This window comes from Ovis canadensis, chromosome 25 (genome assembly GCF_042477335.2).
Source record: "Ovis canadensis isolate MfBH-ARS-UI-01 breed Bighorn chromosome 25, ARS-UI_OviCan_v2, whole genome shotgun sequence".
Taxonomy (NCBI): domain Eukaryota; kingdom Metazoa; phylum Chordata; class Mammalia; order Artiodactyla; family Bovidae; genus Ovis; species Ovis canadensis.
This window is the reverse complement of record NC_091269.1, coordinates 39007160-39021771: the sequence shown is the minus strand read 5'-3', so window position 1 is coordinate 39021771 and position 14612 is coordinate 39007160. Positions and strand designations below refer to the sequence as shown.

Genomic DNA, 14612 nt, shown 5'->3' with positions numbered 1-14612 from the left:
GGGAGGGGGGTTCAGGATGGGGAACACGTGTATACCCGTGGCGGATTCATGTTGATGTATGGAAAAACCAATACAATATTGTAAAGTAATTAACCTCCAATTAAAATAAATAAATTTATATTTAAAAAATTGTGACCTATATCACTATTTAATATAAAAGGTAAAATTATGATTCTGGCATTACAGATATGTAGAAAATCATTTTTTTACATAGATATTTTAAGAGATCTCTGCCCAAAGAAATCCAAAACAACCACAAATGCTATAATATTTTAAAAATGAGATTTTAATATGTAATTTTAAGTTTTCTAATGCCACTTTTAAAAACAAGGTAAGGGAAATTAATTTTAATAATATATTTCATTTAACTCAGTATATCCAGTATATCATCTCAACATGCATAAGTGAAAACTAAGATTTCAAAAAATGTTACATTCAAATTTTTGGGCTAACTTTTGAAATATACTGTGCACTTTATGTGGCAGTATGTTTCAGCTGAGATCAGCTATATTTCGAGTGCTTTATAGTCACATGTGACTAGTAGCTAGCTTAATAGACAACACAAATACAGAGTGCAGGTATGGAGAAGGAAATGGAAATAAGACAGACATTAGTAAAGGAATAGGATAAAAGGTGCACAAAGGTAAGGCCAAAAAAAAAAAAAGTCCGGTTTTGAGTGTTAGGGGATATTCTTATGATAATATACACAGGAAGCCACTAATTCATTTAGGATTTTTATATTTATGTTGGTATAGAAGTTTTTCAAATGATTATTCTCAATGAAAATTTTTATTTTATGAATCTAGATTTCCTCATAGAAACTGTTTTTGCCAAAACAACCATTAAGGCACCAGAAAAGAAAGCAATATAGGAACAAAGCTTAAGTTGATGTTTAAGGATGGTTTCTTTCAAAACATGAATGTGCATAAAGGTGTATGTGAGTGTGTTTTTAAACTCTAACAACCAGAGTTTAGAAACTAGTTTTAGAAATAAAATAAACTGACGACTTGGAAATGATCTGGTTATTATTATTCTTACAAACTACCAAACTAAACAATGTTAACAAAATCAGTTTCTACAATGTCTATTATAGAATAGAATACTTGTGCTCGCTTCGGCAGCACATATACTAAAATTGGAACGATACAGAGAAGATTAGCATGGCCCCTGCGCAAGGATGACACGCAAATTCGTGAAGTGTTCCATATTTTTTGTAAGATCAGAAACTATAAAACTCCTAGAGGAGAACATAGGCAAAACACTCTCAGACATAAATCACAGCAGGATCCTCTATGATCCACCTCCCAGAATTATGGAAATAAAAGCAAAAATAAACAAATGGGATCTAATTAAAATTAAAAGCTTCTGCACAACAAAGGAAACTATAAGCAAGGTGAAAAGACAGCCTTCTGAATGGGAGAAAATAATAGCAAATGAAGCAACTGACAAACAACTAATCTCAAAAATATACAAGCAACTTATGCAGCTCAATTCCAGAAAAATAAACGACCCAATCAAAAAATGGGCCAAAGAACTAAATAGACATTTCTCCAAAGAAGACATACGGATGGCTAACAAACACATGAAAAGATGCTCAACATCACTCATTATTAGAGAAATGCAAATCAAAACCACAATGAGGTACCACTTCACACCAGTCAGAATGGCTGCGATCCAAAAATCTGCAAGCAATAAATGCTGGAGAGGGTGTGGAGAAAAGGGAACCCTCCTACACTGTTGGTGGGAATGCAAACTAGTACAGCCACTATGGAGAACGGTGTGGAGATTCCTTAAAAAATTGCAAATAGAACTACCTTATGACCCAGCAATCCCACTTCTGGGCATACACACCGAGGAAACCAGAATTGAAAGAGACACATGTACCCCAATGTTCATCGAAGCACTGTTTATAATAGCCAGGACATGGAAACAACCTAGATGTCCATCAGCAGATGAATGGATAAGAAAGCTGTGGTACATATACACAATGGAGTATTACTCAGCCGTTAAAAAGAATTCATTTGAATCAGTTCTGATGAGATGGATGAAACTGGAGCCGATTATACAGAGTGAAGTAAGCCAGAAAGAAAAACACCAATACAGTATACTAACACATATATATGGAATTTAGGAAGATGGCAATGACGACCCTGTATGCAAGACAGGGAAAGAGACACAGCTGTGTATAACGGACTTTTGGACTCAGAGGGAGAGGGAGAGGGTGGGATGATTTGGGAGAATGACATTCTAACATGTATACTATCATGTGAATTGAATCGCCAGTCTATGTCTGACGCAGGATGCAGCATGCTTGGGGCTGGTGAATGGGGATGACCCAGAAAGTTGTTATGGGGAGGGAGGTGGGAGGGGGGGTCATGTTTGGGAATGCATGCAAGAATTAAAGATTTTAAAATTTAAAAAATAAAAAACTAAAATTAAAAAAAAAAAGAATATATTACAGAGAAATATTCATGGTGTTTTGTGATCTGCTGAATGTGAGTTTGTGGCAGGAGGGTTAGTGGGGAGTCCAGTCTGAATTAATCCAAACTGAGTTTGAATAGGCTTGCTATGCTCTGGGTTGTCCAGGACACCTAATGTGCACAATAATAAGTTAAAAATGTTAATTTATTAGCTGAATTTTATGGATATTTTTCAGGAAATACATGTATAGTTTGAACAAGTCCATGGAAGTGCTAAGGACAAACTCTGAGGCTTGGGATGCCACCATCAGAGAACAATACTTTTTTGCACAGCTTCGCCATTCTGAATTTATCTTTACTTCCTTACAATTATTAATAAAATGTTTTACTTGCTCTACAAAAAAAAAAAAAAAGAATAGAATACTTGTCTAAATGACTTAGATGATTGCTAAATCTCATTTTTCCCTGTTCTTTGTTAAAGTAACATCCTAAATAGAGGTTTACTCTCCTTCTGTAAGAGGATGATATTGGCCACAAGACTAAATTTTTGATCTTCTCATCCATATTATTTCTATCTCTAAATTTCAGAAATAGGAGAGATAATTCTATTTTCATAGTCCTTACAATATCTTGTGATAAAATAACAGAATTGTTTACTAACTGACAAGTAGTATTTCTGTTTGGCTGATGAGTTCTCTCTCAGAACCTCTCCCAACAACGAAATGGAAAAAAAGTATGAATGGAAAAAAGAAAAGAATTAATAAAGAAGACAGGGAGAGGAGAGATGAGACGAGTGGTGGGGGAGGTTACAGCGGAGGAGTGACAGAGACAGAGACAATCAGCAGATATTTTGAAAGGGGTGGCCCTGGAGGTCGAAATTTACGTGAATCTGGGCTTCCTCAATTCCTTCAGTCCTCAAGTCTCAGCAGTTCCAGCATCATTAATGGCCGTTTATAATTAGGATAGTCCAGGGAAAAAAAGACATTGAGGGAAGGGCACTGGACACTTTATACCTTTAGACTGTGAGTAAAAGGAATGCTGCTGTCAGTTTTCTATTCGACACTATTTCTAACCTCTTATTCAATAACTCGTTACCATAGTCATTAATCTCTCACGTATAACGTCGCTACTTGCCTGGAGAAAAATACAAGGGTACTACATCATTGAATTTCTATCATCTATTATGGATGTAATATTTTCAGATAATTCCAGAAGGCTAGTTAAACATGACCTCCCTCAACTGAGCCAGCAGTGAATATTCATCATGACATTTCCTTTTCCATATGGAGTTTCCACGGCGTCTCTTTAATAGCTTCCATTCTATTTGCCTACTCCTCTAATTAAATTTACTTATATCTTAATAAATTAAATCAGCAGAGGGTGATGAAGGAAAAGATGCAAATTTAAACAAAATGAGATGTTGACAGTATTTTAAACCCTTTTAAGACTGAATTAAAAATATATGCAGAAAATTGCAGAAAATCTAAAAGTACTGTTAAAAAATTATTATACAGTGAGAATCCCTGTACCCACTTTCAAGGTCAAGAAATAAAATGCAGTGAGTACCCTGAAAATCTCATCTCAATCACAAATTGCTCCTTCTTTTCTAAAGGTAACTGATATCCTCAATTCAAAGATGATCACCCTTTCACTTTCTTTGTAGTCTTACTATTTAAGAACATACCGAAACAGAATAGTGAGTGAGATTTTGTTTATTTTTGAGCATTATGTGAGTCCAATTACACATGTTGAGATGTGGCTTTTCATATTCAATATTATACTTAAGAGATTAATCCACATTATTGTGTGTAGCTATAGTTCCATTTTCTTGTGATTGTTGCGAAGTATTTCAGTATATGAGTATAGTGCAATTTATATACCAGTTTTTTTTCTAAGGACAATTTGGATAGTGTTCAGTTTAGAGCTTTATGATCAATGCTGCCACAAATATTCTTGCACATCTCTGAGTTCACATACAAATGCATTCTTGTTGTATATATACCTAGGAGTAGAACTGCTGAATTTTGTGTGTCTTTCAATTACCAGATGATATCAAAATGCTTTCCAAAGCAGTTTTATGAACTTACATTCCTTCAAAGCAATAGTATGTGTTTCTCTATACTAACACAAAATCTGGAAGTTAGTTTTATCTCTACTTTTGGTTGCAATTGTTGGACCTTTAAGTCTCTTTTCCTTGTTGACTAATAATAGCGATTAACTCTTCAATTGTTGGTTACATATTTAAATTTCTTCTTCAACTAAATATATTTTCTTTTGGGGTGGTATGTTTATATTTCTATTATTGATTCTTAGTTCTTTACATTTTCTGGTTGTACATGTTTTATTTGTTTTAATGATTCAAATATTGATTTGGACTTTAACTCACTTTTTATTATCAAATTTTTATGACTATATATTAATTTTGATGAACTTTATGGTCACTATTTTTTGTGTACTGTTTAAAATGTTCATGTACTTTGAAGTCATGAGTATATCAACCTCTATTAACTTCTAGATCCCTTTAAAATTTTGCTTTTCATATTTTGTTCTATATTCACATGAAAATTATGTTTTCAATCATGTGAGTTGAAGTTTAATCTTTTTTTCAGTTAAGTATTCCCAATTATTTAAATTTTATTATTTACTAAAAAGTATGTACTTCTCCACTTCTTAGCACTGTTCCCATTGTCTTAAATTGTGTGTCTATATTTACATGTCTCTTTTGGATACTTGAATTTGATCCATGGGCCTATTTTTTCTGTCCTTCCAACAATATCATACCATGCTGACTTCTGTCAATTTTTATTAAGGAATTGTACCTGTTGAACAAGTCTGGCCAAGCTTTCCTTCCTCAAATGAATCTTGATTAATTCAGGCTTCAAATTTCATAAATAATCCTGACAGGGATTTTAAAAAATCTATCATATATAATTTTGTTAAAATTGACATCTTTCACAAAGAAGACCTCCAAACATGGCCACAACATAATCTCTTCATTAATGTCAACCCTTTTAACTTTCTCTAGATATTTCCTACCTTGTTCAAACTGGTAGTATGATAATTTTGTTTGATTTATTTATAGATATTTTCTATTTTTATAATTATCTTTCACTTGAAATTCCAAATGAAAGAGAGTTATGTGATGTATTACAGATTGAGAATTTGCAGAAAACGGCTGATAAATTAAAAATACTGTCAAGGGAGTACTTTGGATGGTCATCCATGGAATTCTGACTCCTCACGAAAGCAAGTTTCTCATTTTGAAGAATATCATCTGACTAAGATATTTTTAAACAAGGGATTTTTTTTATTTTTAATTTTTTTGAAGAAAGCAATGTTATTGAAGAGTAAAGTTTAAGAAGTAGAGCACTTCTGAGTAATTCAGGATTAAGATAAAGTCCTTTGAAATTTAAGTATGTAGCAAATTCTAGTTGCCTCTTCCTCAGAAAGCAAAGAAGAACTAAAGAGCCTCTTGATGAGGATGAAGGAGGAGAGTGAAACAGCTGGCTTAAGACTAAAAAATAAAACAAAACAAAACAAACTAAGATCATGGCATCCAGCCCCATTCAGTTCAGTTCAGTTCAGTCGCACAGACGTTTCCGACTCTTTGCAACCCCATGAATCGCAGCATGCCATGCCTGGATAGCCTTGCAGTCCAAGGGACTCTCAAGAGGCTTCTCCAACACCACAGTTCAAAAGCATCAATTTTTCAGCACTCAACCTTCTTCACAGTCCAACTCTCACATCCATACATGACCACTGGAAAAAACATAGCCTTGACTAGACGGACCTTAGTCGGCAAAGTAATGTCTCTGCTTTTGAATATACTATCTAGGTTGGTCATAACTTTTCTTCCAATGAGTAAGCGTATTTTAATTTCAAGGCTGCAGTCACCATCTGCAGTGATTTTGGAGCCCCCCAAAATAAAGTCTGACACTGTTTCCACTGTTTCTCCATCTATTTCCCATGAAGTGATGGGACCGGATGCCATGATCTTCATTTTCTGAATGTTGAGCTTTAACCCAACTTTTTCACTCTCCACTTTCACTTTCATCAAGAGGCTTTTTAGTTCCTCTTCACTTCCTGCCATAAGGCTGGTGTCTTCTGCATATCTGAGCTTATTGATATTTCTGCCAGCAATCTTGATTCCAGCTTGTGATTCTTCCAGTCCAGCGTTTCTCATGATGTACTCTGCATATAAGTTAAATAAGCAGGGTGACAATATACAGCCTTGACGTACTCCTTTTCCTATTTGGAACCAGTTTGTTGTTACTACATGGCAAATAGAAGGGGAAAACGTAGAAGTAGTGACAGATTTCCTCTTCTTGGGCTTCAAAACCACTGAAGATGGTGGATGCAGCCACGAAATCAGAAGGTGATTGCTTCTTGCCAGAAAAGTGATGACAAACCTAGACAGTGTGTTGAAAAGCAGACATTACTCTGTGCCAAAGATCCATTTAGTCAAGGCTATGGTCTTCCCAGTGGTCACATGCAGTTGTGACAGCAGGACCGTAGAGAAAGCAGAGCCCCAAAAACATGATGCCTTTGAACTGTGGTGCTGGAGAAGACCCTGAAAGTCCCTTGGACAGCAAGGAGATCAAACAAGTCAATCTTAAGGAAGATCAACCCCGACCATTCACTGGAAGGACTGATGCTGAAGCTGAAGCTCCGGTATTTTGGTCATCTGATGTCAACAGACAACTCATTGGAAAAGTACCTAATTTTTGGAAAGATTGAGGGCAGAGGAAGAGGGCATCAGAGGATGAGATGGCTGGATGGCATCACCAATTCAATGAACATGAACTTGGGCAAACTCTGGGAGATGGTGAGGGACAGGAAGGTTTGGTGTGCAGTCCATGGGGTCTCAAAGAGTCAGACAAAAGTGGGTGACTCAACTATAGCAACAATGTAGGATGTAATAATTGAATCAATAATTATTTTATAATACAATCTCTACTAAAGTAAAGAATAATTTTGATTCTAGTTAAGAAAGGATAGTTTTCTGTAATGTTGCCACTAAGAACAACTAGAAAGAAAGACAACATTTTAAACATAAAGGAACAAAACAAAATTACTTATAGGAAACATAGCTTGAGCGACCAAGATTCCAGAGCAGTATATCTTAGAAAGATAAACCAGTGTTCAGCTATATTTCTTTTTAGAGTATGTGCCAATGCTAGTTACCAGGTAGTGAACTCTGATTCCAGAAAAAATAGCTTGGGCGTAAGTTCACAGATGTAAGAGACAGAACAATTAAAACAAAAAAGACTAAAAATGGTAGGAATTGAAGACAGAATGGACACAGTTCTATATAATGAATAATCTCCAAACTTAACACCTTTAAGTAATGGACCATTTGATTTTGCTATAGTGTTACATATTTGGAGTTCAAGGTTTCAGCTGGGCAGCTCCTGCCTAGAGTAACTGATACGTTAGTAGTCGGTTGTCAGCTAAGCTACAGCCATCTGCTGTTTGAAGTAAAGATCCTCTGGAGAAGGGCGGAACAGTTCACTCCAGTATTCTAGCCTGGAGAATCCCATGGACAGAAGAGCCTTCCAGGCTATTGTCCATCAGGTGGCAAAGAGTTGGACATGACTGAAGTGACTTAGAACTGGACATGGAACAACAGACTGGTTTCAAATAGGAAAAGGAGTACATCAAGGTTGTATATTGTCACCCTGCTTATTTAACTTATATGCAGAGTACATCATGAGAAACGCTGGGCTGGAGGAAGTACAAGCTGGAATCAAGATTGCCGGGAGAAATAACAATAACCTCAGATATGCCGATGACACCAGCCTTATGGCAGGAAGTGAAGAGGAACTAAAAAGCCTCTTGATGAAAGTGAAAGTGGAGAGTGAAAATGTTGGGTTAAAGCTCAACATTCAGAAAACGAAGATCATGGCATCTGGCCCATCACTTCATGGGAAATAGATGGGGAAACAGTGGAAACAGTGTCAGACTTTATTTTTGGGGGCTCCAAAATCACTGCAGATGGTGACTGCAGCCATGAAATTAAAAGACACTTACTCCTTGGAAGAAAAGTTATGACCAACCTAGATAGCATATTCAAAAGCAGAGACATTACTTTGCCAACAAAGGTCCGTCTAGTCAAGGCTAAATTTTTTCCAGTGGTCATGTATGGATGTGAGAGTTGGACTGTGAAGAAAGCTGAGAGCCAAAGAATTGATGCTTTTGAACTGTGGTGTTGGAGAAGACTCTTGAGAGTTCCTTGGACTGCAAGGAGATCCAACCAGTTCATTCTGAAGTAGATCAGCCCTGGGATTTCTTTGGAAGGAATGATGCAAAAGCTGAAACTCCAGTACTTTGGCTACCTCATGCAAAGAGTTGACTCATTGGAAAAGACTGTGATGCTAGCAGGGATTGGGGGCAGGAGGAGAGGGGAATGACAGAGGATGAAATGGCTGGATGGCATCACTGACTCAATGGACGTGAGTCTGAGTGAACTCTGGGAGTTGGTGATAGACAGGGAGGCCTGGCATGCTGTGATTCATGGGATTGCAAAGAGTTGGACATGAGTGAGCGACTGAACTGAACTGAACTGAAGTGACTTGACACAGGTATCAATAAAGCTAATTCTCATGCCTGTTAATTATGTCTGATATCTGGGAACTCAGTTGAATCTGGTGACCAAAGAACCTATACAATTCCTCTTCAGCATGACAATCTTGAGGAAGTCATATTTCTTTCCAACAGAACCAAAGAAAATTGCAAAGGGTTGTATGACTTAGCCTCAAAGTCAGATAGCATCACTTCTGCCACACACTGTTAGCTGATGCCATCCCAGTCCACCCAGAATCAAGAGGATGGGACAAACACCTTATCTCTCAATGAAAGAACTATTAGGACATTTTTAGACATGTTATGAACTACCACTAATATGTACCTCATTTTTCTTCAAGATATTTGGTGAATTGTGAATTGCACAAGGTGGACTTCCTAGGTGGTGCTACTGGTACAGAAGAAGTGAAGTGAAGCCACTCAGTCATGTCCGATTCTTTGCAATCCTATAGACTGAAGCCTTCCAGGCTTCTCCATCCATGGGATTTTCCAGACAAGAATACTGGGGTGGGTTGCCATTTCCTTCTCCAGGGGATCTTCCCAACCCAGGAATCGAACCCAGGTCTCCTGCGTTGCGGGCAGACTCTACCCTCTGAGCCACCAGGGAAGTCAGAAACCATCTGACAATGCAGAAGACATAAGAGATGGAGGTTCGATCCTTGGGTGGGGAAGATCCCCTGGAGGAAGGCATGACAACTCACTCCAGCATACTTGCCTAGAGAATCCTCATGGACAGAGGCTCCTGACTGGCTACAGATCCATAGATTCCCAAGAGTTGTACTTGACTGAAGTGACTTAACATGATGATGCCAGGTGGAAGAGGAACAAGATAAGCCTCAGAATAACATGAGACTGGCTATCTCATAGAGCTGAGAAGCAGATTCTCCAATGAAAAATTCAAGATCTTATTTGGAATTCCTGGAAGACTATACCCTAGGTATGGGATTAAAAAAAAAAAAAGGATAAAGTTTCCTCAAAACAGAAAATCCATACCACACTAAAAGAATCACACACCATGATCAAGTAGAATTGATCCCTGGGATGCAAGGATGGTTCAACATACAGATCAGTAAATGTGATGCACTGTATTAATGGAATGAAGTATAATAATCATAACATTTGAATAAATGCTGAAAAAAAAATGTTTGACAGAATTCAGTATATTTCATGATAAAAACTCTCAACAAATTAGGAATGTACCTCAACAAAGTAAAATGAGTGTGTATGACAAGCCCACAGCTAACCTTTGAAGTTAGTCAAAGGTGAAAAGCTAAAATTTCTCTGGTAATATTAGAACAAGACAAAGGTATTTACTCTTGCCACAAAATGACATTAAGAATATGGGTACACACAGGTAAAAGAATGAAACTGGATCGTTATCTCATACCATGTAGAAAAATCAGCTCAAAGGGATTAAACACTTAGTATTAAGATCTCAACTGTAAAGCTACTAGAAGAAATCATAGGAAAAAAAAAAACCTTTTGACATTGGTCTTAGCAATAGTTCTTTGACTATGACCCCCAAGTAAAGGTAACAAAAGCAAAAATAGACAAGTGGGATGAATAAAACTTTGTATAGCAGCAGAAACAACAGCCTACAGGTGGTCAAAAATATTTTTAATCCATACAATTGTGGTTAATATCCAAAATATATAAAGAACTTAATGAATAAAAAGCAAATAAGCCAGTTTTAAAAGTGGGCAGACTTGCTAAATAGACCTTTCTTCAAAGAAGACACAAAAATGGCCAACAGGTACATGAAAGGTGCTCAACAACACTAATCCTCAGATAAATGCAAATCAAAACCACAAAGAGGTACCACCCATTAAAATGGTTATTATCAAAGATATAAAAGATAACCAGTGTTGGTGAAGGTGTGGATGAAAGGGAGACTTTGCATACTGTAGATGGAAGTATAAATTGGTGTAAACATTATGGTACAGATAAAACAACATGGAGGTTCTTCAAGAAATTGAAAATAGAACTACTATATGATTCAGAAATCTAACTTCTGAGTGTATATCTAAAGGAATAAAATCAGTCTCTCAAAGAGATAGCTTTACTCCCATATTCATTGCAGCATTATTTACAATAGCCATGTTATGGAGACAACCTTAGTGTCTATCTGCAGATGAGTGGATAAAATATATATGATATATATGGTAAAATAAATAAATAAGCAGAAAACTCAATTAAATAAAGTTGGAAGACCAGAAGGGGAAGTTCTCAAGTCTTGTGACAATAGTAAAGCCCTACAGAAAGAAGAAAGACTTTTTTTCCTGGAAATGACTTAGACAATGAAGTTATGGACTCTTTGCTTGGTATATTTCCCAAATTTCTCTTCCTCTCTATAAGAACATTCTTATTCCCTTGCCATATAGGGACTTGTATGTGGCTTGCTGTGGTTGCAGCCCCTAAACTGCAATTCCCCTTTAATCACAAATAAACCCATCTTTGCTGGAGAAACATCAAATCAGCCACATCTATCTATCTACAATGAAATGTGAAAGTGTGAAGTCAAAGTGTTCGTTGCTCAGTCATGTCTAACTCCATGGGACCCCATGGACTGCAGCTCGTCAGGCTCCTCGTCCATGAAATTCTCCAACCAAGAAAACTGGAGTGGGTAGCCATTCCCTTTCCCAGGGGATCTTCCCAACTCAAGGATTGAACTCAAGTCTCCCGCATTGCAGGCAGATTCTTTACCATCTGAGACATGTAGTCTGTTTTAAAAGAGAAGGAAACCCTCCCATTGCAACAGCATGGATAATCCTGGAAAATCTTGTCTACTGGAATTAGCTGGGTATGGAAAGGCAATATTGCATCATTTCACTTATATGAGGAAGATAAAAAAGTCAAACTCTTGAAAGCAGAGAATTGAATATGAGTGCCAAAGCATAGGGGAAGGGGGGAATGAGGGGATGTCCAAGGGTACACGCATTTTATATGAAAGATAAAAAATTTTGGAGATATAATGGTAACAATTGTTTATAATTCTGTATTGCATACTTGAAATTTTGCTGAGAGTTATATTAAGTGTTCTCACACACACACAAAAAAATGGAAACATATGAGATGATGTATGTTAATTAACTAGTTTATGGCAATCATTTAAAGTTTATATATATATATATTTATATATGTAAAAATCATACTGTAAAATCTAAATATACATAATTTGTAGTTTTCAGTTTTACTTCAATAAAGCTGGAAAGAGTACCCAGCAATACAAACATACATAGAAAAATCACATGATTCCACTATAGGCTCTTATTCTATTTGTTTTACAGAGGACGCTGTGGACCCTCTTTGAGGGGAGATAGCATTATCAAAAGCCTTTCCAATTTTTCATGCATCATGATCAGGATTCAATACAGATTTCATCACTGAAGTGAAAAATCCTTTTAAAATGAAAGTGAAAGAAAAACATTTTTACATAAACAGAGAGATTTTTCACCAGCAAGCTAACATAAAAAGAAATAATACAGAATAGAATTCAAGCCAAGGGATGTAATCTCATATAGAAGAATTATATACTCAGGGAGGAATGAAGAATAATGGGAAGAGTATGTGGGTAACATGTTAATCAGTACTAAAATTCTAATAATAATAGTTTATTTTAGGATTTAAAGTATGACTAGAAGAGAATTTATTTTAACTATAACAAAAAAAGGAAGATACGAAATGTTCTCAAGTCCTCATACTGTCAATTAAATAATAGATGTGATATATTTTATTAAGTTGCAAAAAGGTAAGAGTGTATTCTGTCATATCTAGAAGAAATACTAAAAGAATATTACAAAGATGCAACCAAAAATTTAATAAAGCAAAAAATGAAGGATAATGGATTATATTTAGTTAATCAAAAACATGGATAAAAGGGAGAGAAAAATGAATATAAATCAAATAAAAAACACATAGTTTTTTATTTGTGGTATATTTTACCTTATTAACAGAAAAAAAGAAAATATATAATTTTAATGGATCCAGATAAAGCCATTTGTAAAATTTAACCATTGTTAAATTGTGGAAAATTCTGAAAGAGATGGGAGTACCAGACCACCTGACTGGCCTCTTGAGAAACCTATATGCAGGTCAGGAAGCAACAGTTAGAACTGGACATGGAACAGCAGACTGGTTCCAAATAGGAAAAGGAGTATGTCAAGGCTGTATATTGTCATCCTGCTTACTTATTTAACTTATACGCAGAGTATATCATGAGAAACGCTGGGCTGGAAGAAGCACAAGCTGGAATCAAGATTGCTGGGAGAAATATCAATAACCTCAGATAAGCCGATGACACTGCCCTTATGGCAGAAAGTGAAGAGGAACTTAAAAGCCTCTTGATGATAGTGAAAGAGGAGAGTGAAACAGTTGGCTTAAAGCTCAACATTCAGAAAACTAAGATCATGACATCCGGTCCCATCACTTCATGGGAAATAGATGGTGAAACAGTGGAAACAGTGTCGGACTTTATTATTTTGGGCTTCAAAATCACTGCAGATGGTGATTGCAGCCATGAAATTAAAAGATGCTTACTCCTTGGAAGGAAAGTTATGACCAATCTAGATACTATATTCAAAAGCAGAGACATTATTTTGCCAACAAAGGTCCATCTAGTCAAGGCTATGGTTTTTCCAGTGGTCATGTATGGATGTGAGAGTTGAACAGTGAAGAAAGCTGAGCCCTGAAGAATTGATGCTTTTGAACTGTGTTGTTGGAGAAGACTCTTGACAGTTCTTTGGACTTCAAGGAGATCCAACCAATTCATCTTAAAGGAAATCAGTCCTGGGTGTTCTTTGGAAGGAATGATGCTAAAGCTGAAACTCCAGTACTTTAGCCACCTCATGCGAAGAGTTGACTCATTGGAAAAGGCCCTGATGCTGGGAGGGATTGGGGGTCAAGAGGAGAAGGGGACGACAGAGGATGAGATGGCTGAATTGCACCACTAACTCAATGGACATGAGTTTGAATAAACTCTGGGTGTTGGTGATGGACAGGGAGGCCTGGAGTGCTGCTCTTCATGGGGTCGCAAAGAGTCAACCATGACTGAGGAACTGAACTGAACCATTGTTAATGATTTAAAAATTGAAATGTTACCAAATAATGAGTATAAGGAAATGTACTTAATCTGACACAGAGTAACTATCAGTTAAAAAGCCCACAGAGAACATTTTCTGTGATGAACTTTTAAAATGTTTCACTCTGTGAGCAGAGAAGGATACTTGCTATTATTACTTTGTTCAACATTGTACTCAAGGTCTTGGCCTTTCAATATGACAGAAAAATAGTCACTAGTGGGGATTAAATTTGTCCTTATGTACTGATGAATGATTGGACGTATAAAAATATTTTTTAATCTTGTAGATATAGTATTTGAATTAATAAGAAATTTTGTTAGGCATAGAATAAAAGATTAATAGAAAATCAATGTTATTTTCTATTACTATATTGCTGTCAGTAATAAATGAGAAGAAAATCAACTTTAAAAAGCATAAAATAACATCAAATAACTAGAAAGAATATTATAAAAGATGGTCAAGGTCAATGGAAACTTTTTTAAAAGGCTTTGATAAGTGAAGGCATATTCTGTTTCTTGACTGGGAGACTTAC

At 36.2% G+C, this 14612-nt stretch overlaps 1 non-coding gene across 1 annotated transcript; it reads left to right on the top strand.

Moving 5' to 3' along the window:
* Nucleotides 1-1105: 1105 nt before the first annotated feature.
* Nucleotides 1106-1212, top strand: LOC138430624 (U6 spliceosomal RNA). Its single transcript, XR_011253309.1, has one exon. It is a non-coding gene; the product is annotated as a U6 spliceosomal RNA (small nuclear RNA).
* Nucleotides 1213-14612: the final 13400 nt, after the last annotated feature.